The following is a 25,816-nucleotide window of genomic DNA, read 5'->3' on the forward strand; positions in this document are numbered from 1 at the left end:
GTCTTGACAAAAAAAAACTCTGGGATGAAGTTCAGTGTTACCTGGCCCAAGCCCATTGAATGAGTGACATATACCATGCAACTTGTTAACTCTTTGCAGAGGCTAGTGCGAGGAGGAAGACAGTCTTAAACATAACGGCGTGATCTGATGACTAACACAATGGCTCATAAGGTGCTCTTCCACAGTGGTCTGCAACTAAGGAGAAGTATCCTGAAAATTGCGCATGAGGAGTGATATTTTCATCAAGGAGGAAATGTTGCCTCCGCTTAACCTAAAAGCAAGGCTCAATGCTGAGCGGTAGCCATTCCCCACCTCACGAAGGTATAACAAGAACTCTGGAATCACTGGGATAGTGGTGTCAAGAGGAGCAATGTTCCTTCCACAATACCAACCAACAAAAAAATTGCCCTCTTTGGCTGATAGACTGCAGAAGATAACTCCCAGAGGTATCCAGACATCCTCTTAGCTACTACTGCTAAAAAACCTCTCGACGAGACGCTGGATAACCTACAAGAGTAACAAAGCTACTGCATTATGGTAAATCTTTGAAAGTGGTTGTTTGAATAGCTCTGGAAGTGGAGGAAGCTCCCTCGACACCTCTGAGAGCAGATGTAGAGCCTGGAAACCAATCTGCCTGTTGCTACATCAGAGCTACAAGGGTCAGATTTTGCGATGCCCTTACTGTGTTCAGAGGCCTCCTTACCAGGCAGAAAGGAGGATGCATAAACGTTTAGATTAACCACTGATGTTGGAAGGCTTCTTGCTGAAATGCCTGGGGATCTGGTACTGGAAGCTTCCGGTTGAGGGACGTTGGGAACAGGTCTATTGTCATCGAGTCCCACAAAGTAAAGACTTTTTTGGCTATATGATAATTCAAAGACCACTCAAGAGGCAAATATCCAATTCTTCCGGCTTAATTTGTCCTTCAGGACATTCTTGCCTGGCTGATAGGAGTCTCGAGTTTTCTTCCATCCAACTTACAATCTATACAGTTAGATGGAATAGTTGCTGAGAGCTGTTGGATTGTTTGAAAGTTAGTATGGATGCTCTTATTTCCAGGAGGTTTATCTGGCAATGATGGTCAGACTCTACCACAGTCCGGAGGCCATGTGCTGAAACAGAAAAGGCCCCACCCTTCTTATGATGCACCTGTGTAGAGCATCAATTCTGGGGGAGAGAGAAGGTCTACTTCCCTGAGGAGGCTGGTGTCTAACACCCACCAACTGTTTTACTCCAGCCCGACTGGAACTTAAAGGTTAGGGGAGGGGGTTGTTATGCTGAGACCAATATGTCTTCAGCTGCCACTGGAGAGAACACATGTGAAGACAGCCATTGGGCACCAGACGCTCTAGGAAGGTCAGGTGTCCAAACAGGCGAGGTCGCTGGTGTGCTGGTAGCGAGTCTTGCATCAGAAAGGGGCGCATGCCCGCTTTAGCCTCTATTCTGCTTTCAGACAGAAAGACTTTGCCTAGTTAGGTATCTCCATTTTGAGATATACCAATTTCCAAGATGCTTGCAAGAGGACTTCTTGTGATTTACCAACTTCTTGTGATTTACCAAGATCCCCGATTGAAGCAAAAGGGTCTCCACCGAGTCTGCTAGAATCATAGGTAACATAGAAGACAAATACCGTTCTTGTGAGTCCAGGTCACTACAAAGGAAAAGATCCTTGTGAACACCTGGGGGCTGTGGACAGGCCAAAGCACAGCACCTTGAACTGGTATATTCTTTTGTTCAGGATGATCTTTAGGTACTTCCTTGATGCTGCATGGATTGGGACTAAATCTTAGGTACTTGCATGATGATGGATGAATTAGGACCTAGAAGTTCATATCCTTTAAGTTCAGTGTTACCAGGAAGTCCTAGTCAGACCATTTCTATTGTCTTATCTTGAACGGATTATGTTGAACAAACTTGTTCAGGGCAGAGATCGATAACTGGTTTCCAGCCTCCAGATGCCTTTTCTACAAGAAAGTTGACTTTAGAAGCCTGGGGACCCATCTAGGACTTCTTGGATAGTATCCTCTCTCACTTTGTCTGGACTTCTGCTTGTAGGACTTGTTCCTTCACATAGGAACACATCACTGGATGACGAGTCAGAGGAGAATAAGAGAGAGTGAATGGGACGTGGTAGACCATGCGGAGGACAGAGACCGACCAAAGTTTGGCTCTGTGTATCGTCTACCTCTGACATCTGCTCTATAGGCATCCTCCCAGCAGTGTACGGGTAGGAGGAATAGACCCCACCTAGCAGGTATGCCTAGGTCTACCTCCTCCGCCTTGTGCCCCTCTAACATGAAATGGATGCTTGGGGTCTTGCTTCCTGAATTTTGATTGCTTGGGGACATGCAACCATATATTGTGCCCCTGACTTTTTGATGGAGACTATCTCCATCGCCCTGTGGAGGAGGAAGTCTCGACTTGCCTTCCTCAAGCTCTCAGCAACTCCATAGATATCTTTCATGTCAAAAAGGGAAGGATACATTGCGCAGTTTGAGAGCTTCTCTTCTCAGCACGTCTTTGGAATCTTGAGACGACGGAGTCACGTCATCTCAGAAAAGAGACTCCCTTAAAGACAAGGGTGATGCTGCTTCACAGGGAAAGTGACAGTGTCCTCTGAACCTAAGGGTTGTCCAGGGGTAAAACAGCCACCAGTCTTACTTGATCCTCTGGAGTAGGAAACTACCAAGCAGAGTTAATGGGGAGGGAATGAGACGTGAAAGAAAGAAGTTGGGACTTCTTAGCTTTCGAAGAAGACCTCGAAGGAGAGGAATCCCTCTTGGCCTTCTACTTCAATTGCCTACTAAACCCCATCCACTGGGAGGATAGCCACTCCCAACACTCATTACAAGGAGATTCCTGCAAGCAAGAATGGCCTCTGCACGCAGGACATAGGGCATGCGGATCAGTCTCCGAGGCCGACAGAATAGCACTCACTCTTGTAAAAGAAAAAGTAATAGTTTGTATTAAAAATATCAAATTTGGAAATAATTTGTATTTTTCCTATCATACAAACCTGAAGCTATTTATAATAGGGTATTACTTTCGGCGCTGCTGAAAGACGAGCCATGATAATTTTAGTGAGGGATAACTACCCCATCCGCTAGTTAGCAGGTGGGGGGTGGGGTAGACTGGCTACCCCGCTCACTCACACCTCTCGGCTGAGTAACCACTTTGCTTTATGGCAGGACTTGTCGGGGGACAGGGTGGCGAGCCAATTTGTATAAGTAGCTTCAGGTTTGTATGTTAGGAAAAATACAAATTATTTCCAAATTTGTTATTTGTTCCGACATACATACAAACCTTCGCTATTTATAATAGGGTGACATACTCTTAGAAGGGAGGAAGTCCACACCAACTGGCCTTGGTCATGACCCGGGGTCCTCTCTTATATCGATCTGTGATCGAAAGTAGAAGGGACCCTACCCTCACTAATATCAAGTGCCGATATGAGGTAATGCACTGATAGCGGCCTGCAGAAGCTTGTGTGTGAGTGGAACTAACAGTGTGGCTTGTCCTTAACATAGGAACTCGAGTACAGATCCTAATGTTCTTAAGACTTACCCAATACCCTCCCTCAAAAATGTATTGGGGACGTAACAAAGTATTCTTCTATACTTAGGAGGCACAAGGGAAATGGGTCTTACCTGCAGCGGAGTGAGGTCAGCTATGCCGAGGCTTGCGGAGCTGTTTTCCCCAGAGGGGAGAAGGTGAAAGGAAGAATATTCTTACTCACTCACCCCAGACTAATCCGGGTAGCCTCAGCCCTCAGCCCTCTGCTACTTGTCCATCAAGGAGCCTGAGGTGTTTAGACCATTTGCTGTGCGACCACCATAGGACCAATGGAAAAGGTCTCCATGTTCTTGTGGGTTATGTCGATTGACGCTTCCACACGCCCACTTAAAGTATCTGCACCACAGAGTAGTTTCTTGAACGCCAGGACGTAGCAACGCTAGTGACGTTACGAGCTCTGGGTCTTAGGATGGAGGAGAGTCTAGATTAAGAGTAACCTCAATTGCCTTCTGATCCCAGAGGGGAAGGAAATCCTTGAGGTCCTCCTCTTGACCTTCCCCGTGCTGGTCAACAGCACTGGGTAAAACCCCAGTTGATGGGTTTCCGGTTACCGAACGAAGATTCTTTATTCGAAATGGGCTGCACCTAGGGTACAGCACACTCGGATTTGAGTCTTGGCAATCTACTCAGGGACGCCGCTGAGGATTACTTCTCCCCGTCTCCTAGGATAGGAGACATCAGACATTGGAACGTACAACACACTAACTCTCTTGGTCAAAAGCCCAAGTGAGTAGAAAGGGCGTCTTCCGTGTAAAGAAGCGATCTGCTGCTGGGCCTACGGTTCGTAGAGAGGGGCCTTCAGAGACTGAAGGACCCGAACCGCGTTCCCAGGAGAAGGTCGAGATCTGACGGGGGACAAGTTATCTCACACTTGCATTAAGTAAAGGCATCGATGGGAGAGAATCCCTTTCCACAACATCAGTCACAAAGGACCGAACACTTCGCCTGGAAGACAGACGCTGAAAAGTGTCTGAGGTGCCTAGACATCTCTTCCGTAACCTGTTGGGAAAGGCCTCTCTGCAAGGGGTGGTTTAGGATCGTCCCAGGCGAGAAGTCGAAGCAAAGCTACGGCTTAGGAAAGTGTTCGCATGTGGCTGCTTGGAAGATCGTGTAGTGTAGAAAGATCCCTCGGATCTCCGTCAGGAGCTGCAGAAGGTCCGGGAACCATTCTGCGGGTTGCCATAGCAAAGCTATTGGAGCTCCGTCAGGGGCTGTAGAAGGTCTGGGAACCATTCTGCGGGATGCCATAGCGAAGCTATTGGAGTCATAAGATCCTGCTTATCATGACTTGGCTGAGGACTTTTTCACCAGTCCGAATGGGGGGAAAAAACAAGGTACACTTCTAGGCTACCCCACCGATCTTGGAATACATCTTGTTTGAGGTCCTGGGGAACGGTCGAGTGGGAGCCTAAAGATCAGGGCCGCTGCGAGCGTAACCACAGTCGGGGACCCCACAAAGTTAAGACTTTGGTGGATACAAGATGATTCCAAGACACTAGGAGCCCACTATCTGGGTGAGATTTTGCAAGAACATTCCCATACCAGGAATGACGCGAGCAGATGGGGGAAACTAGTTGTCCTCTGTCCATCTAAGGCTTTGTACTGCTAGATGGTTCTCTAAGAGAGGTGAATGCTAGTACCTTTCTGAATCGGACCAACCGACGAGGATGGAATGGTATGGCATATTGCCCCCCCCCCCACCCCCTCTCTCTCTTTTCTGATGCATTATAGAGAGCATCAGGTCCAGAGGGAAGACGAGAAGACAGGCCTCTTTGCGGAAGCTCTCATCTGCCACCCATCATCCGCGGATTGTCCAGCGGTGAGGGGGGGAGTGCATAGCAATAAACACACCTTGAGATGATGTCGAGACGTGTAACCAAATGCACATTCTTGAAACGAAGGGGAACAGCCTGATCTCCCTCCAACTGCCACTAATCCAGTGTGGTTGGCCAAATAAGACCGATACCAAACGGTAAACCAGTTAAACAGTACAGCTTATGATATAATAGCGAATCTCCATAGAGATCGCTTTCCGGACAAGAGACTGTACGGTAATCACCAAACGCATCCAACCAAACCCAAGAGGGGATTGAGACTTATCTTCAATCTATTGTTGGGTGGGTAAAGATCATAAGTGTACTACTGAGTAGTACCACCAAACTGTGCGCATGACAAGTATACATGGGTAGTTCAACTAGAAAGTCTTGTCCGGAACTCAGTTGGCCAACGTTCGTAATGGAGGTGTGTCCTTCCTAGGACAGAAAGGTTCGTACTTCTCTGTCTCCGATCGGTAAACTAGCATTTATATTAAACGTTCCCTATTAGGGAACTTGAATGCTTCTGAGAAGTTTCCAGCCAAAGCCTTTGTAGGAGACTAAGACTTCCGAACGCGAGAAAGGAAAAAATGCCTATAAGGAGACAGAACGTAAATGCCGTATGTCTGGCTACAGAAAAGTAGCCAAGTAATGTACTGAATAACCAGGTTTAGTAAGGGATATAAATATACAACTTAATAGAACGGAGTTCTAATTGGAAGATGTATATAGCCCTTATTGGCAAAAAGATCGCTTGCACGCATATATGTACTTGTCCATTTGCGCTAGTGCATGCGTATTCTCTGCTTTCAGGAAACGTCTGCAACCAACCCGGTTGTGGGAATAATGTATGTGCGACGAATCGCAACATTATTGCCGCAAGAATTTTGATCGTTGACTAACTAATATTTTCTTGAATGAGAGCGAACATGTCCTCAAACAAAAATATAGTTATAGAGGCGATCATATCCCCTTGGGTTTACCCCTCCTCTTTATATGAGGGGCTAGCCAGTGTTCATTACACAGAAACGGATGTCTGTTTACCCGTGGGCGGGGTTTGAAACGTTCGTAACGTAAAGAAAAGATGCCCACGCTGTTGCTATCGTTCTTTTAACGTCAACTAACAATGTTCCTTCGGGACTAATTGTTCGAAACAATAACCCCGTAAGGAAAGAATAGAAAGTCTCAGAAGACTATTGTGTAAAAAGGCAAGTCGTTATACCCAGGGTACAATGACGGAAAGAAGTGAAGAGAGTAAGGAAGGCTGGCTCAAGAATTGAAGAGACAGTGAAAGATGGAAATGGAAGGTTGTTAAAAGGAGAGGAGGCAAGGAAAAGATGTGCGGAATATTTTGAAAGTTTACTGAATGTTGAGGATAATAGGGAAGCAGATATAATTGCTGTTCCAGGTGTTGAGGTGCCAGTGATGGGAGATGAGAATGAGAGAGAGATTACAATAGATGAAGTGAGGAGAGCACTAGATGAAACGAGAATAGGAAAAGCGTCTGGTATGGATGGTGTGAGAGCCGAGATGTTGAAGGAAGGGGGTGTGACTGTACTTGAATGGTTGGTGAGATTGTTTAATGTGTGTTTTGTGTTGTCAATGGTACCAGTAGATTGGGTTTGTGCATGTATTGTACCACTATATAAGGGTAAGGGAGATGTGCATGAGTGTTGTAATTCAAGAAGTATTAGTTTGTTAAGCGTAGTTGGAAAAGTGTATGGTAGAGTAATGATTAATAGGATTAAGGATAAAACAGAGAATGCAATCTTAGAAATACAGGGTGGTTTTAGAAGAGGTTGGGGTTGTATGAATCAGATTTTTACAGTAAGGCAGATATGCGAGAAATATTTAGCAAAAGGTAAGGAGGTGTATGTTGCGTTTATGGATCTGGAGAAAGCGTATGATAAAGTTGATAGGGAAGCAATGTGGAATGAGATGAGGTTATATGGAGTTGGTGGAAGGTTGTTGCAAGCAGTGAAAAGTTTCTACAAAGATAGTAAAGCATGTGTTAGGATAGGAAATGAAGTGAGTGATTAGTTTCCGGTGAGAGTGGGGCCGAGACAGGGATGTATGATGTCACCGTGGTTGTTTAACTTGTATGTTGATAGAGTGGTGAGAGAGGTGAATGCTCGAGTGCTTGGACGAGGATTAAAACTGGTAGGCGAGAATGACCATGAATGGGAAGTAAATCAGTTGTTGTTTGCGGATGATACTGTACTGGTTGCAGACACAGAAGAGAAGCTTGGCCGATTAGTGACAGAATTTGGAAGTGTGTGTGAGAGAAGGAAGTCGAAAGTTAATGTGGGTAAGAGTAAGGTTATGAGATGTACGAGAAGGGGAGGTGGTGCAAGGTTGAATGTCATGTTGAATGGAGAGTTACTTGAGGAGGTGGATCAGTTTAAGTACTTGGGGTCTGTTGTTGCAGCAAATGGTGGAGTGGAAGCAGATGTACATCAGAGTGTGAATGAAGGTTGCAAAGTGTTGGGGGCAGTTAAGGGAGTAGTAAAAAATAGAGGGTTGGGCATGAATGTAAAGAGTTCCAAAGGAGAAAGTGATTGTACCAACTGTGGTGTATGGATCGGAGTTGTGGGGAATGAAAGTGATGGAGAGACAGAAATTGAATGTGTTTGAGATGAAGTGTCTAAGGAGTATGGCTGGTGTATCTCGAGTAGATAGGGTTAGGAACGAAGTGGTGAGAGTGAGAACGGGTGTAAGAAATGAGTTAGCAGCTAGAGTGGATACGAATGTGTTGAGGTGGTTTGGCCATGTTGAGAGAATGGAAAATGGCTGTCTGCTAAAGAAGGTGATGAATGCAAGAGTTGATGGGAGAAGTACAAGAGAAGGCAAAGATTTGGGTGGATGGATGGCGTGAAGGAAGCTCTGGGTGATAGGAGGATAGATGTGAGAGAGGCAAGAGAGTGTGCTAGAAATAGGAATGAATGGCGAGCGATTCTGACGCAGTTCCGGTAGGCCCTGCTGCTGCCTCCGATGCCTTAGATGACCGCGGAGGTAGCAGCAGTAGGGGATTCAGCATTATGAAGCTTCATCTGTGGTGGATAATGTGGGAGGGTGGGCTGTGGCACCCTAGCAGTACCATCTAAACTTGGTTGAGTCCCTTGTTAGGCTGGAGGAACGTAGAGAGTAGAGGTCCCCTTTTTGTTTTTGTTTCATTTGTTGATGTCTGCTACCCCCCAAAATTGGGGGAAGTGCCTTGGTATATGTATGTATGTATGTACAATGACAGGGGAGGCTGCCTCCATCAAACGGTAGAACAGAGTTTAAGACCATAACCTCGCGGTTTTGTCTTGGATAGAGTGCATGCTCTCGTAAGGCTTACGGCCTTCACGAAGTTTAACACCCATTGAAGTTTTGTAAAAACTTCTCAGGAACGAGTCTCCCGAAAAAGGGTGAAGTCTCGTATGCGGGGGTTTGCTTCAAGAAGGACAGACATAATTGCCATCGACCGCTTACCTGAAGAGGTTGCCATCGAACGCTTTCTCGATAGTGAGAAAACTACCGTCTAATTCAGGCAAGGCCTGCCAGGTGAAATGAACTGCAACGTAAAGCATTTTCATTCCCCGCTCATTTCCATCTGCTAAGCCAACCACTCGAAGTGGGAAGGTGGAGGAAAGATGACGGTGATTCGTTCGAAAACGAAAGGATCGGTGCTGGCAAAACCAGGCTAGCCGATATAATAATCAGCTGGGAGTGTAGAGTGACGTATCAAGTCACACCTTTGGAAGACCCCTCCCATCGAGGGGAGGGGGATGTCGACCATAGAGTTTTCAGAAAATTATGAATCGTGGAAACAGAGAGATTCGAACAAGAACCTAGGGGTTCAGAATCTATTTGTGAATTCCTTTCTCACGACTTTAAGGGATGTTGTGCCGAGAACCCGCAGGAACTCTGTCGCTGATTCCTGATGGAATTCCAGGAATCGTGTTACATGACCAGGACCCAAAGGAACTGTGTCATAGTTACCTGTAGGGATTCGAAAATCCTTAAGCAGCAGGCATCCCTCTGTCATCAGAGTAAACCTCTTGGCTATGGTCACAAGGACCCAAAGGTTCAGCGTGAACTGCGTTGCGAGACCCCGAAGGGTCATAAGAGTTGTTCGTGCACTTCAACAGATTGCATGCACGTGTGCCAATACGGTCGTGTGTTCCTATCCGATCGTGTGCGCGTGCCAATATGGTCATGCGCTCCTATCCAATCGTGTGCGCCAAAATGGTCGTGCATGCGCGCCAATTTGGTCGTGCGCTCTTGCGCCAAACTGTTGGTAGGCGGAAGGGAGCTCGTGGACGCACCTTTTTCGCACGAGGTTGTTTGCGCACCTGGCGTGCATAAGGTTGTATGTGCGCAGTGTGTCACAGGATGTTCGAGCGCATGGCGAACAACAGGATGTTAGAGCGCATGGCATGAACCTGCGCACCATGACCACCATTTTGCTTGCACATGCCAAGACGGTCGTGCGCGCCAAGTCGGTCGTGCACGCCGATTTGGCCGTGCGCGCGAGAGCTCTCAGGTTGGTGAGAGATTGATTGATTGATTGAAAGTTTTCTGGCATCCTGACATCTAAGGTCATTGACGCCAATGGCATTTATTATATATGGAAAATAAAAGAGAATTCAATTAAAACCATAGTTACAATAGTTGAATAGTTTTCAGAAGACCTGCTTCTGAAATAAATCTAAAAATTCTGCTCGCATAGTATGACACATCCTGTCCAAGAATCTTGGCAAGGATGAACCTGCCATCCTCACCTCGAGCCCCAAACAGATGTCTATTTCTTAAGTTAGTAAAATTAGGGCATTCGGTCAACAAATGCCTCGCTGTTAAAGGTACTAAACAGTCCTCACAATACGGTTGGTATTGGCCCTTCAGCAGAAACTCGTGTGTCAACCGTGTGTGACCAATACGGAGACGACAAAGAGTCGTCTCCCATTTTCGGGGTATTCTGTCATACCTCCAAGGTGATATGATATTTGTTACTTCCCTCATTTTATTGCCATCTTGACTATCCCAGTGCTGTTGCCATTTATTACAAACCAATTTCTTGATGTAAGGTAGGAAATCCTTACAGGGAATGGGATACCTCCTTGGTAGCAACTCGGATGCCGCATTCTTCGCCAGTAAATCTGTCTTCCCATTCCCAGACACACCTACATGTGCTGGAACCCTACAAAATCGAACTGTTATACCTCTCCGTCCAATAATAAAAAGCTATTCTAAAATCTTTAAGACTAGAGGATTACTAGAATTAAAAACTTCTAAAGCTTGAAGAACACTCCTTGCATCACTAAATATTGTAAAATTACCCTCCTTTTCCAAAGCTATTGTCTCAATAGCGGTTAGTATGCCATACAGTTCGGCAGTAAATATGGAAGCTGTTAGAGGAAGAGCACCTCTACAATTAAAATTATTATTATGTACTCCAAATCCAACGACAGCATCAGATTTGGAGCTATCAGTATATATAAAAGTCGATCCCCTATGTTCTTCAACATGTTCCATAAAAAGAGACCTGGATTCTAAGTCAGTCATATTCTTCTTAACTCCAATAAAGTATTTACTAAAGATACGTCAGGTAATTTCCATGTTGGTGAGAGAACTCACTGCTACGCTCACCCAAAGATTCATAATACTGTAGCTCAAGTGTTGTGTGAGCGCGAACGATCAACACAACGAGAGTTTGGAAACTATCATAAAAAAAATGACTCGGGTCACGAGAACCCGAAAGATCAGCGTGAGCTGTGTTGCACGAACCCTAATGGTCAGAGCAACGAGAAACCGAAGTTTCCCTGTCACTAAACACCGAAGTGTCGGAGTGACTAAAGTTACGAGAGCCCTAGAGTTCAACGTAACTGATGTTACGAGACCCCGAAGGTTTAGCGTAACGAGAAACTGCAGTTTTCCTGTCACAACACACCAGAGTGTTAGAGTGATTAAAGTTACGAGAGCCCAAGGGCTCAGCGTAACTAATGTTACGAGACCCCGAAGGGTCAGCGCAACGAGAAACCGAAGTTTCCCTGTCACAAAACACCGAAGTGTCAGAGTGACTAAAGTTACGAGAGCCCAAGGGTTCTGCGTAACTAATGTTACAAGACCCCGAAGGGTCAGCGTAACGAGAAACCGAAGTTTTCCTGTCACAAAACACCGAAGTGTCAGAGTGACTAAAGTTACGAGAGCCCAACGGTTCTGCATAACTAATGTTACGAGACCCTGAAAGATCAGCGTAACGAGGAATCGAGGTTCCTCTGTCTCGAGAACCCGAAAGGTCGGCGTGATTGATGGCACACGTTCCCGAAGGCTCAATGTTACCATCGTTACAAGAGCCCGAAGGTTCAGCGTAACTGAAACCCGAAGGTTCAGCGTAACTGAAACCCAAAGGTTTCGAGCGGAGTCCAGAAGGACTCCTACTGTCATGAGAACCAGCAGGATCAACATGACAAGAGCCCGAAGGCTCAAACGATCATGCCAGCCCAAAGGGTGATGAAACGAGACCCCAAAAGCTCAAGGAGAACCAGCAGGTTCAAGATAACACCTCCGCATAAGAGGTTTGTTCTCCCTTAGGAGAAAGTCGCTTAAGACAAGGCTCTCACTCCGCCCCTGAAGGATAACCATAAGCGTAGGGATAACCTGCTTAGGAGAAAGCTCTGCCACCGCCCCTGGTGGATCAGCAAGCTCCTACAAGTTATTTCTCGCGAACGAGAGGGAAGTTCTCCCGAAGGAGATCGCCTAAGACAAGCTTTCTCCCAGCTCCATGGGAATAAAGCGTAGGCGTAAGAAACTCTCTCCCGCGAACGAGAGAGAAGTCCTCCCGAAGGAGGACATCGCCTAAGGCAAGCTTCCTCCCAGATTCTAAAAGCGTATTGAGAGAGAGAGAGAGAGAGAGAGAGAGAGAGAGAGAGAGAGAGAGAGAGAGAGAGAGAGAGAGAGAGAGAGAGAGAGAGAGAGAGAGAGATTGATAATGCAGATTTGGAATGCTTCAGTTTCTAAAAGTGTATGAGAGAGAGAGAGAGAGAGAGAGAGAGAGAGAGAGAGAGAGAGAGAGAGAGAGAGAGAGAGAGAGAGAGAGAGAAGTTCCCTCGAAGGAGGAACTTCAAGTTGAAGGTTGACAGCAAATGCTACCTCGTAATGAGGGCAGCTCACGAGCTACCACACGTGTACTACGTCGCCGTTACCTGTGAAAAAAGAAAAGAAGGAGAGTTATCAATTACAATTCATGCTCCGTTGCACAAAATACATTATTCGGGGAATAAGACACCTTCCTGAAAGATAATTCCTCGAAAGGGAGCTGAACTGTTATAAACTTTAATTCTGTAATGAACAAACACACGGCAGTGTTGAGAACCTGCCGAAGGACAACCACCTTACGGCGGAGGCAGTTGGATACAATGTAAACAGCGCTAAAGTTACCCGTATCTAACAACGTATACTTCCATTTATACATATATTCACTTAAATATATCTAAGATAAATGAAAACACACAAGAAAACCAAAAAAAATGAATAACATCTAGGCCAGTCTTTGCGGGAGAGAAGGACAGAATGTCCGTCCTCTACCGAGCCAAAAAGTAAAGTGGTTACTCAGACGAGAGGTGTGAGTGAGCGGGATAGCCAGTCTACCCCAACCCCCACCCGCTAACTAGCAGATGGGGTAGTTATCCTTCACTAAAATTATCATGGCTCATCTTTCAGCTGCGCCGAAAGTAATACCCTATTATAAATAGCAAAGGTTTGTATATGTGTCAGAACAAATACAAAATGACCTCATATCACCAGTGTGTTTCTGTGAGTATTTTACCGAAATATATATAGATGGTAAAGAACGAACAGATTTGTATTAGGCTTTGGAACAAGAGTAATTTTAATTATCCTACAAAGGCTTGTTATCTCAATAATTGGCAGTACTACTTTTTCAAACTAATTAAATCACTTTAACTTATAAAAAATTTACCTTCTCAGTTAGTATACAGTACCTTATAAGTGTCTTGACTACTAGTCTATTTTCATTGTTTCTTTTATGGGTTCAAAACATTAAAATTTACTGTACTGTACTAGATTTTCTAACATATATTCAAATAGTTAACTGGTCTGAAAAAAAAACCTATTAAATTTCAAAACATGAGTCAAAAAAGAAAACTCCATACAACATACCTCCAGCACATTTTCTTGAGCATTAGTATTAAATTTCCTCAAAACTTCCTGGATATAAACTTGTGAAGGCCAAAAACCTTTAGCTTTTTGACAGTGATGTCACTTATTACTTTTATCCTTCCGTTCAACAGCAAAATTTTATGTCACTTATTACTTTTATCCTTCCTTTCAACTGCAAAATTTTTTCTCAATCTTGAAAGACTTTACAACTGAAGAGTTCTAATCAGTGGAAGATTTGTAAATCGTTGAAAGTTTGTTCATTTTTCTCAACCTGTTCTCATGACCACCTGGAAAAAATTGTTGTATTTAGTAAGAATTCACTAATGGAGAATATATACTGTACTACTTTCAAACATATCCAAAATACCAAGAAAAATTAACTTCTATCATGCAAGAAACTATCTGAAATTTAAATCCACTAAAATCTTTATCTGTTCTCAATATTCATGAACTTTGGAATTTAATTAGAGAGTTTCCAAGAATTCCAGGGTAAGGATGGATTGGTTTGGATTTGTGGGTTCAGGATAAGGATAAAATCTCCCTAAAATCTTGCATCTTCATTAGCATCTCAACCATGCAATAAAATGACAGCCGTTTTAAATATCGAAAACATTTTCACAATAGGCAGAAGAAAAAAAAAAAAAAAAAAAAAAAAAAAAAAAATATTGTCTAAATAGCCTAGCGGCAGGATCTGCAGAAAACCCTGGGAAACTTAAGTGATGGTACAATAGAATGATATAAAACAAGCCCTGCAAGGGTCCAAGGAAATGCTGCAAAGATATTCAAGAGCACTGCGCTAATGAATTGATGATAACACCCTACAGAGGAATTATAGCTTAGCTTGTAAACTTTTTCTTGAAATAACGACAGGCACTCACAGTATGATGGATTTTCCAACAAACAATAACATTTTGGCTTTAGTTTAAACAGTTTTTAAACAGCAACTCATAGCTTTAAGGACCTTTGGTAATGACACCAAAAAGACCAGCAACTAGCAGTCCAACAAAGTTGGAACAAGGACAAAAAAACCATAAAAACTTAAAGAGCCACTGAAAATCTGTCCAATAATTTCCAAGACATACCGAACCCTTCTCTATCAGTCAACATTAAGAATGAAATGACTAAAACTCCAATCATCGAAGACCAAACACCAAACCACCATTAAAATTAAATAAAAATGTGTTGTATGCAAACTAAATTAAAATATTTGATAATTATTGTGAGTCACATCTCCTGCATACTATGTTGCTATTATACGAAGTGGAAAAATGGTAGCAAATAAGTCGATTGCCTATGCAGTACTGTATTATACTATGCAACCAGTCCAATTTTCATTTTCAGAGAAAAAGCAAAATGCAGGAAATGTATCTAGTATCAAACAAATTGAAAAAGACACCTAAAATAGGAAACTCAAGCATATCAAAACCCAAACAGGTTCATCACTAACTTGGCTGGTAAGCGAGTACTGTTGTGTCATTATTAACTTCACAATAGACAGCTATCCTCTAATTCCCCTTGAACTAAAAATTACTTTCCTCATGTGCTATGAGCAAAGAAGGGCAGTCATTCTGTTTACAACGTAGAAACTTTACTGCTGCGCAATGTATACCTCCAAGTTCTTTGATCCCTAACTGAAACATACTTCGTGAGAGGAACCACGAGATATCTCAATCGTCACAATGGTTATTGTAAACCCTGTGCAGAACTGTTAACTAACCGAGCAGGTAAGCTAACTTGATAAACCCTTATGGAAGGGGGACATCATGACATAGCAGCAGCAGAGAAAACTGAAGGGGAAAATCATTAAACAATCTAGTGGTTAATGAACCACTAGATTGTCTCATTACTTTACCACCTCCCCTTTAAACCGCACCTATTCCTGCCTACCCTCGTTGTTTTCCAACTTCCTCTTGATGTATGATTTTCTCTTTATTTATGAAGTTTGAGAACTTGGGAGATTCTCTTCTATTTGCATTGATAATGTACTAAGCAAGATGAACTTACCTAAAATAAAGGAACTTGTTCCCCTCTCATCGTTCAGAAACCACCAGCCAAAGCCTTGCTCTCAAGTTCGTAAAAAAGGTAGGCAGCTCATTTCCACACCTGAAAATATTGTCATTAATGTCTGAAAATATATAAGACATGAATTGATATATTCTAAAGCTTAAGTACTAGATCAATCATTTCCTATGTACACTGACAAATAAATTTAGTCTTATGTATTCAAAAAATACAATATTTATAATTTTTTGAGTAGCAAATACTATACTATGAAAACTGTTCATAAATCATATTTCTACAGATTGAAAAATACCTGATCAAGAGCCTTCTAAAAACATGCATTCTTTTTAGTTTTCAACAACTTTACATACAGATTAGATTTTACATGAAAAATGCATATTACTAAGTACACTATAAAAAACATTAATATCTTCATAAAGTCTTGATAAAAAAAAAGTAACTTTCATACTTACCTTTTCCTATTTAAAGAAGTGTCAACTTATTACCTCAAAAATTATTATAACATCTTCTATCAAGAAGAAGAGAGACTTGCATATAAAAACCACAAATGTCATAAATTTTCTTTGATAAATCAGTCAAAATCTGAAAAACAAATCACAAAAATTAGGTAATTTGCTTTATCCACCTATTTCTTAGGCTTTCATAAGAAATGGTAAATCTAAATGAATAATTAATTTTTATTTTTTCCAATTCTGTACTGTAAGCTACTGAACACTTTACATTAAGAAATAAGCTTAAAGACTGAGTAAATAAAGTTAATTTTCCATGAATGTTGAAAAATGTTATTTTTATTAGTAAAATAAATTTTTGAATATACTTACCCGATAATCATGTAGCTGTCAACTCCGTTGCCCGACAGAATTCTATGGAGGGATACGCCAGCTATCACAATACTAGAAGGGGGTGTACTTACCAGCGCCACCTGTGGCCAGGTACTCAAGTACTTCTTGTTGACACCTCCTCAATTATTCCTCGGTCCACTGGTTCTCTATGGGGAGGAAGGGAGGGTCGATTAAATCATGATTATCGGGTAAGTATATTCAAAAATTTATTTTACTAATAAAAATAACATTTTTCAATATTAAACTTACCCGATAATCATGTAGCTGATTCACACCCAGGGGGGTGGGTGAAAACCAGTGTACAAGATTAAAGGCTAGCTAAGTATCCCATATTTCATATAACAGTTATCTCAAATAACAATGAAATAATAAGTACCTGGTAAGGAAGTCGAATTGAACCGTTACTCTGCCTCTTTTTTAAGTTCGTCTTCCTTACTGAGCGCAGCGTTCCTCTTGGAGGCTGAATCAACCCAAAGGTGCCAAAGTATATGGGGTTGCAACCCCTACTAAAGGACCTCTACAAAACCTCTAACCCAGGCGCTTCTCAAGAATGAATAGACCACCCGCCAAATCAAAAGGATGCGGAAGGCTTCTTAGCCTACCGTAACAACCATAAAAACAACAATAAAAGCATTCAAGAGAAAGGTTAAAAAAGGTTATGGGATTAAGGGAATGTAGTGGCTGAGCCCTCACCTACTACTGCACTCACTGCTACGAATGGTCCCAGGGTGTAGCAGTTCTCGTAAAGAGACTGGACATCTTTAAGATAAAATGATGCAAACACTGACTTGCTCCTCCAATAGGTTGCATCCATTATGCTCTGCAGAGAACGGTTTTTATTAAAGGCCATCGAAGTAGCTACGGCTCTTACTTCGTGGGTCCTTACCTTCAGCAATGCAAGGTCTTCCTCCTTTAAGTGAGAGTGGGCTTCTCTAATCAGAAGCCTTATATAATATGAAACCCCATTCTTGGACATGGGCCTCGAAGGTTTCTTGATGGCACACCATAAGGCTTCTGACTGTCCTCGAAGAGGTTTAGACCTCTTAAGATAAAATTTGAGAGCTCTGACAGGGCAAAGAACTCTCTCTAGTTCGTTACCTACCATGTTGGAGAGGCTAGGTATATCAAACGATCTAGGCCAAGGACGTGAAGGAAGTTCGTTCTTTGCTAGGAATCCGAGCTGAAAAGAACATGTTGCAGATTCGGTCGTGAAACCAATGTTCTTGCTGAAGGCATGAACCTCACTGACTCTCTTAGCTGTTGCAAGGCAGACGAGAAAAAGAGTCTTGAGGGTAAGGTCCTTGAAGGAAGCTGACTGGAGAGGTTCGAACCTAGGTGACATAAGGAACCTTAAGACTACGTCTAGGTTCCAGCCTGGAGTGGATAGACGACGCTCTTTAGACGTCTCAAAAGACTTAAGAATGTCTTGAAGGTCCTTGTTGGAAGAAAGGTCCAAACCTCTGTGGCGGAGAACTGAAGCCAACATACTCCTATACCCTTTAATCGTAGGGGCTGAAAGGGATCTCTCATTCCTAAGATGTAGAAGGAAGTCAGCTATTTGGGTCACAGAGGTATTGGTAGAGGATATAGAATTGGCTCTACACCAGCTTCGGAAGACCTCCCACTTAGACTGGTAGACTCTACGAGTGGAAACCCTTCTCGCTCTGGCAATCGCACTGGCTGCCTCCTTCGAAAAGCCTCTAGCTCTAGCGAATCTTTCGACAGTCTGAAGGCAGTCAGCCGAAGAGCGTGGAGGTTTGGGTGCAACCTGTCTACGTGAGGTTGACGTAGAAGGTCCACTCTTAGAGGTAGAGTCCTGGGGATGTCGACTAGCCATTGAAGTACCTCTGTGAACCATTCTCTTGCAGGCCAAAGGGGAGCAACCAGCGTCAGCCGTGTCCCTTCGTGCGAGATGAATTTCTGCAGAACTTTGTTTATTATCTTGAACGGTGGGAATGCGTACAGGTCGAGATGGGACCAGTTCAGTAGAAAAGCATCCACATGAACTGCTGCAGGGTCTGGAACAGGGGAACAGTACAGCGGAAGTCTCTTGGTTATGGAGGTGGCAAACAGATCTATGGTAGGTTGACCCCACAAGGTCCAAAGTCTGTTGCACACACTCTTGTGGAGGGTCCATTCCGTGGGAATGACCTGATTCCTTCTGCTTAGGCGATCTGCTGAGACGTTCATATCGCCCTGAATGAACCTCGTGACCAGAGTGAGGTTTAGACCTCTTGACCAAATGAGGAGGTCCCTTGCGATCTCGTATAGGCTCCTCGAATGGGTCCCTCCTTGCTTGGAGATGTAAGCCAAGGCTGTGGTATTGTCTGAGTTCACCTCCACCACTTTGCCTAGCAGGAGGGACTTGAAGTTCAACAGGGCTAAATGAACTGCTAGTAGCTCCTTGCAGTTGATGTGGAGTAATCCCTGTTCTTCGTTCCACGTTCCCGAGCATTCCCGTCCGTTCAAGGTCGCACCCCAGCCCGAGTCCGATGCATCTGAGAAGAGATGAAGATTGGGGGTCTGAATAGCCAACGATAGACCCTCCCTGAGAAGGAGGTTGTGCTTCCACCACAGGAGAGTGGTCTTCATCTCTTGGGTGATTGGGATAGAGACTGCTTCGAGACTCGAACCCTTGTCCCAATGAGCTGCAAGATGGAATTGAAGAGGGCGGAGGTGGAGTCTCCCTAGCTCGACGAACAGGGCCAGTGATGAAAGGGTCCCTGTGAGACTCATCCACTGTCTCACCGAGCAACTGCTCCTCTTCAGCATGCTCATGATGCACTCTAGGGCTTGGCTTATCCTGGGGGCCGATGGAAAAACCCGAAAATCCTGACTCCGAATCTCCATTCCCAGGTACACAATGGATTGGGAGGGAATGAGTTGAGACTTTTCTATGTTGACTAATAGACCCAGTTCTCTGATTAAGTCTAAAGTCCAATTGAGATTCTCCAGACAGCGACGACTCGTGGAGGCTCTCAACAGCCAGTCGTCTAAGTAGAGGGAGGCTCTGATGTCCGATAAGTGTAGGAATTTTGCTATATTCCTCATCAGATGAGTAAAGACCATAGGAGCTGTGCTTAGGCCAAAACACAGGGCTTGGAATTGGTAGACAACCTTTCCGAAAACGAATCTCAGGAAAGGTTGGGAGTCTGGATGAATAGGAACGTGAAAGTAGGCATCTTTTAAGTCCAACGAAACCATCCAGTCCTCCTGCCTGACCGCTGCTAAGACCGACTTCGTCGTCTCCATCGTGAACGTCTGCTTGGTGACATACGCGTTGAGTGCGCTGACGTCCAGCACCGGTCTCCAACCTCCTGTCTTCTTGGCCACAAGAAAGAGACGGTTGTAGAAGCCCGGGGATTGATGGTCCCGGACTATAACCACTGCCTTCTTCTGCACAAGTAGCGACACCTCCTGGTGCAATGCTAGCCTCTTGTCCTCTTCTTTGTAGTTGGGAGAGAGGTTGATGGGCGATGTGGTCAGAGGTGGTTTGAGGCAGAATGGAATCCTGTAACCGTTCCTCAGCCAACTGACAGACTGGGCGTCTGCACCTCTCTTCTCCCAGGCTCGCCAGAAGATCTTGAGTCTGGCTCCTACTGCTGTCTGGAGATGCGGAGAGTCAGTTTTTTCCTTTAGATGTCCTGGAGCCTTTCCTGGACTTGCTCCTGTAAGAGTCTGGACGGGAGCTTCCTCGGCTGGGGGCTCTACCACGAAAGGGCGGTATGAACCTCGTAGCAGGGGTATCAGCCACTGGGGAGCGATAAGTCTTGGGGACTGAGGTAGCAACCTTAGACTTACGAGCCGATGAGGCTACAAGATCGTGTGTGTCCTTTTGTATCAGGGCAGCAGACAAGTCCTTAACCAGCTCTTCGGGGAAGAGGAACTTCGAGAGCGGAGCAAAAAGGAGTTGTGACCTTTGGCAAGGTGTAATGCTGGAGGAAAGGAAGGTACACAGCTGTTCCCTTTTCTTCAAAACCCCTGATACAAACATCGACGCAAGCTCACCAGATCCATCCCTAATGGCCTTATCCATGCAGGACATTAATAGCATGGCAGAATCCTTGTCCGCAGGAGAGGTCTTCTTGCTGAGGGCCCCCAGGCACCAGTCAAGAAAGTTGAACATCTCAAATGCTCTAAACAGTCCTTTCAGTAAGTGATCAAGGTCTGAGAAGGTCCAGCAAACCTTAGAGCGCCTCATTGCAGTTCTCCGAGGCGAGTCTACCAGACTTGAGAAGTCAGCCTGGGCAGAGGCAGGTACTCCCAAGCCTGGTGCTTTTCCTGTGGCATACCAAACGCTCGCTTTCGAAGTGAGCTTAGTCGGCGGGAACATGAAAGAAGTTTTGCCAAGGTGTTGCTTAGTCTGCAGCCACTCCCCTAAGATCCTTAATGCTCTCTTAGAGGACCTTGCTAGGACTAGCTTAGTATAGGAGGACTTAGCTTGTTGTATGCCCAGCGAAAACTCAGATGGCGGAGAGCGGGGAATAGCAGAGACAAAGTGGTCTGGGTAAACCTCCCTAAGCAGAGCCAAGACCTTACGAAAGTCAATAGACTGTGGAGAAAGCTTGGATTCATCCACGTCTGACGAGGGATCCAGGTGTGCCTCCTCATCATCAGACGCCTCATCACCAGAGTGTAGCGAAGAAATCGGACAAGAATGCTGAACAGCAGAGTCAGAACGAGTAGGAACAATAATAGTGGTTTCCTCTTCAAGTAACTGTTGAGGGAGAACCTGAGGCTCAGACTGCAAAGGCTGAATAACAGACGAAGCAGAAGGAAGGCGCATGGGTGGAGGAGGCTGACTCCTAGCATGAGTGGTTGAACCCAAGGGTTGCGCTTGCTGAGCGGTTGGTGGAAGCGGAGTAGCAAGTTCCTGTTCCTGTGGTGTGAGCGGAGCGTGATGAGGTTGAGGCTGCGCAGAACAAGGTAAATGTCTCGCAAGCTGAGGCTCCTGAGGCGCAAGGCCAAGGTGTAGTGGAGCTTGCCTTGTGGATGGTTGAGCTCGCTGCAGCGAGAGCTGAGGAGACTGACTCATGGACGGGAGAGGTTGTTGTACCTCAGCCGAGAGTTGCACCACTGGTGGAGCAGCAAGGGGAGGCGGAGGAAGAGAGGTATAATCCTCCTGATCCCATAGCAAAGGTTGCCTTAAAGAAGGCGGAGGCTGAACACCACTGGGAACAGCAAACTCAGACCGTGGCTCAACATCGTACGCCTGGCAGGTGGTACTGCGATCAGGCGGAGCAAGCGCAGGCGGAGCGAGCGCAGGCGGAGGGAGTGTAGGCGGAGGCGGAGGCGCAACACTCTCAGCCCGACACTCACGCATCAAGTCCGAAAGCTGTGCTTGCATGGACTGTAGTAGAGTCCACTTAGGGTCGGCAGAAACTACAGTAGGCTGAGGTAAAGCCTTAACAGTCGAGCTCTGTTGTGGCAGAACCTTACTCCTCTTGGGCGGAGTGCAGTCGACAGATGACTGCGGCGAGTCAGAGCTGAGCCAATGACTGCAACCTGGCTGAGCACTCGCGGACTGGACTCTGCGTTTAAGTGGTCTCGAGACCTGAGACCAACGTTTCTTCCCTGACAGATGATCAGCGGACGAGAAAAAGACGGGCTCAATCGTCTGCAGGTGGGAGTGACGGTCTTTGGAAGACACGCCCGCAACCACCGAGGATACTTCTGTGCGCCTAACAAGGCCTGCCGAACCCTTATGCCCTTCGACATTGCTTCTCCCCTGGGCTTGGGAGCTTGCAAGAGGTCCCGGACTGGGAGGACGACTGGCTCGCACAGAAGTATCCTCACGCACCACACTGGCACTGACACTAGCACTTGGCACTGCACTGACACTAGCACTCGTCACAGCACTGGCACTAATTCCACCCACTGCACTCTTGACCTTAAGTTCCTTGACTTCGGCCATCAGAGACTTATGGTCACTTACCACTGACTCTACTTTATCGCCTAAGGCCTGAATAGCACGCAAAACAACAGACATATCAGGCGGAGGGCAAACAGTAGGTTCGGGGGTAGCCACTACAGGGGTAGGAAAAGGAAGGGGATCATGAGGTGAGGAAAACAGTGAAGAGTGAGAAGAACTCCTCCTAACTCTACCTCTCTCTAACTTAGATGAATATTTTAAAAGACGGACAAATTCCAGTTCCGAAAGTCCGGCGCATTCCTCACATCGATTTTCTAACTGACAGGGCCTGTCCCTACTGTCAGAACAAGCGGTGTGAGGATCTACCGAGGCCTTCGGAATACGCCTATTGCAAGACCTACATCGTCTATGGGAGGGGGCTTGCGAAATGTCAGACATCTTGAATCCAAAGAGTTAGCCAAAGGGGTTTCCAAAATCAAGCAAAAGATCGTTAACCGTTAATCAGGACTATATAAAAGCTATCTAGCTAATATAAGAAGGTTTCCAGTAAAGCGACAGCCGAAATCTGAGAGAATACTTCACCAATTAGCCGTGAACAAACTCGAAGATCATAAGCGTATCCCAGAACGTCTTGCCGGAAGCACGACAGAGGAATAATTGAGGAGGTGTCAACAAGAAGTACTATAGTACCTGGCCACAGGTGGCGCTGGTAAGTACACCCCCTTCTAGTATTGTGATAGCTGGCGTATCCCTCCATAGAATTCTGTCGGGCAACGGAGTTGACAGCTACATGATTATCGGGTAAGTTTAATATTGAAAATTGTATGTTAAAGTCAGGAACAACAATTAAATATACACACCTATAAATATACTGTATGATCAATCAAATACAAGTAAGGCCCGAGTACCCTAAATACATTATTCAGTATGAAATAATCTAAACTAATCTTCATTATATAAAAAAAGTACTGCTGAAGCACACACACAATATACTTTTCAAAACATATTGTTAACAAAGATGCCATGTTCGGAATAAAAGTACCTTAAAGTTGATATTAAATTCCACTTGATTAAAACATATATTTAAACTGCATCTTTAGTAAGATAAATTAGTGGTATAGCACTGAGGCCACTGGGGGCCATTTCACACCTTGGGGTAAAAATATGAAATTTTGCCAAGGTTTAGAGATTGGACAGAGAAATGGTAAAGTTGCCAGAATGGCAGTAAATCAAAGCTGTTAAGATCCTTTAATAATGCACCAATTCAGAAAAAAAAAGCTGTCAAATATTGAGAGCAATCCTATCGCATATTTTCGATACTCTATTTGCCAAGGCACTTCCCCCAATTCTGAGGGGTAGGCAATGGAAAAAAAAAAGGGGGGGGAACTTTTCTTCTCTTCACTCCTCCCAACCTGAAAAGGTTCCAGCTGAGTTTGGATTGTACTGGTAGAGTACCACAGCCCACCCTCCCCTATCATCCACCACACTGAAGCTTCATATGCTGAATCCCTTACTCCTGCTACCTCAGTGGTCACCAATCCAACCGGAGGCAGCAGCAGGGCCTACCGGTACTGCATCACAATCATTCTCCATTCCTTCCTATTTGTAATATGCTCTTGCCCTTCTCATCTATCCTCCTATCACCTAGAGCTTTCTTCACTTCATCCATCCACCCAAAACCTTGGCCTTCCTTTTGTATTCATCATCACCTTCAGTCATTTTCTATTTTTTCTACATGGCCAAACCACCTCAACACATTCATATCCACTCTAGCTGCCAACGCATTTCTCATACCCATTCACACCCTCACTACTTCATTCCTAACCCAATCTACTCGAGATACACCAGCCATACTCCTCGGACACTTCATCTTGAACACATTAGACAAAGCAATTCCTAATACTTTCAAACTTTTATTCCTAAATCTTAATTGTACACTTTCACTTTTCTGCAGGGAGTCCTGTCTAGCCAATTTGTGGTAAAGAGGTAGCTGACACCTAAAATCCTTTTTATCAAGTGTTTACTAATGATATGATACATTTTAAGGAAGCGTTAAGAGGGGTCTGTCAAAACCCTTCCCCCAATTGTAATAAAAGTATCTGGGATATTAGCCACTAGTCTATGTTTTAATAGCAACTATAAGCCTTTGGCAGTTTCAAATCAATTGAGGAAGAAGCATGCCCACTTCAATACTGTATATTCTAAATGTAAGAGGGCCACTGATATATCTTCAGTGTGATAGGGAGTTGAGCACATTCCAGGACCTTGCTTCAGATAAACAAGCAGCAGGACAAATTATGACCTTCACCCGATATCCCTTGTTGAGATCTTGGTTGCAATGGTTTTGACCGAACCTCATGACCTTTTATGAAATTTATACTCCTTAAAAAAAATATATATATAATTCCTTAGATAGTTTAGTATATTCACAAATGATAAGCATAGGTTTTATTCATTATATCTGTTTGCAATGAAGAATTGATACTAAAATTTTAATGGCATAATCCTGGCTTTAGTTTAAACACATTACACTCATTTATTCAGCAACTTAGTAGATTAAGGGCCTCAACCTCTTCAATATCAAGGTACTGATATGTGAATATCCAGACTGCATTAATCAACAACAAAGATTCCTACACTGCCAGAAAATTTAGATATAAAAAGCATTAAAATTAGAAGTAATGGAAATCCCTTGACAAAATTCAGACATTCAAATATTCAAATCTTCATTGAGCACAAACAATGGTTACCACCCAAAAGGCTGATTATATAATGCCTACTTACCACATGACCATTACCAAATCAAAATGTGAGATATTCACTGTGTCATTTCAGTAAATATCACAAATTTTTAAAGTAATTTGTATTTTTCCTAAATATACAAACTAGAGTCTTGAATTGGAGTGTGATTGCATTGAAGCTGGACATCAGCTCTTAAAACTCATGACGATGTAACTATAGTTCCTGGCAGATAGCGGGGAAGCCCTGGAACCCTACTGACTCTCTTGAGTAGCCACTGAAAGGTTGCATCTGCTTCAAGTAGCGTCGTAGTGCAAAGAATTAAATCTGTATTTTCTGTTGCTTCACCAAGCAAGATGGAAAAAGATTCAAATCTCATTTCGATTACAGCTGGATTAAAAGTTTTCACCACAAACTCTGGAACCAATGAGAGCAACCCCTTACTCCACCCCTCAGAATGATCAAGTAGATATGATAAGACATGGAGGTCTCCAATACTCTTTGTAGAGGCTAAGGTTAACGAGAAGACCATCTTGAGAGTTGGGTCCTTGTAGTATACCTGCTTTAAAGGTTTGTAGAGGGTCCTTTACACTAACCTCAGCTCTCTGGCCATGTTCAAGTTGGGGGTCTCAGTTCTCTTAGAAGGCAAGACTGCTCAATGCTCTTCTTGACCACTGCTAACTTATAAGACTAAGACAGATTATGTTTTAAGTCTGAAGACTTGGCTCAAGTCCGAGCGATAGCCTTTTACTGCGACACTGAGAGGAGCTTCTCTCTGCACAGAAACAAAA

The 25,816-nt window shown here is 44.3% G+C and overlaps 1 long non-coding RNA gene across 3 annotated transcripts in view; it reads right to left on the reverse strand.

Moving 5' to 3' along the window:
* Positions 1-25,816, reverse strand: part of LOC137657687 (uncharacterized) — a 46,203-nt gene that overhangs the window by 1,488 nt on the left and 18,899 nt on the right. Inside the window, exons 3-5 of one of the 3 annotated variants that reach the window (XR_011047187.1) lie at positions 16,025-16,154; positions 15,555-15,653; positions 13,551-13,837 (exon numbers count right to left, since the gene is read on the reverse strand). This is a non-coding gene — a long non-coding RNA (uncharacterized lncRNA). Of the gene's footprint in view, positions 1-13,303; positions 13,838-15,554; positions 15,654-16,024; positions 16,155-25,816 lie in introns of those variants that run through there. The other 2 variants (XR_011047188.1, XR_011047186.1) reach the window with 2 other exon arrangements.

The sequence above is a fragment of the Palaemon carinicauda genome, chromosome 18 (assembly GCF_036898095.1).
Source record: "Palaemon carinicauda isolate YSFRI2023 chromosome 18, ASM3689809v2, whole genome shotgun sequence".
NCBI classification, from domain to species: domain Eukaryota; kingdom Metazoa; phylum Arthropoda; class Malacostraca; order Decapoda; family Palaemonidae; genus Palaemon; species Palaemon carinicauda.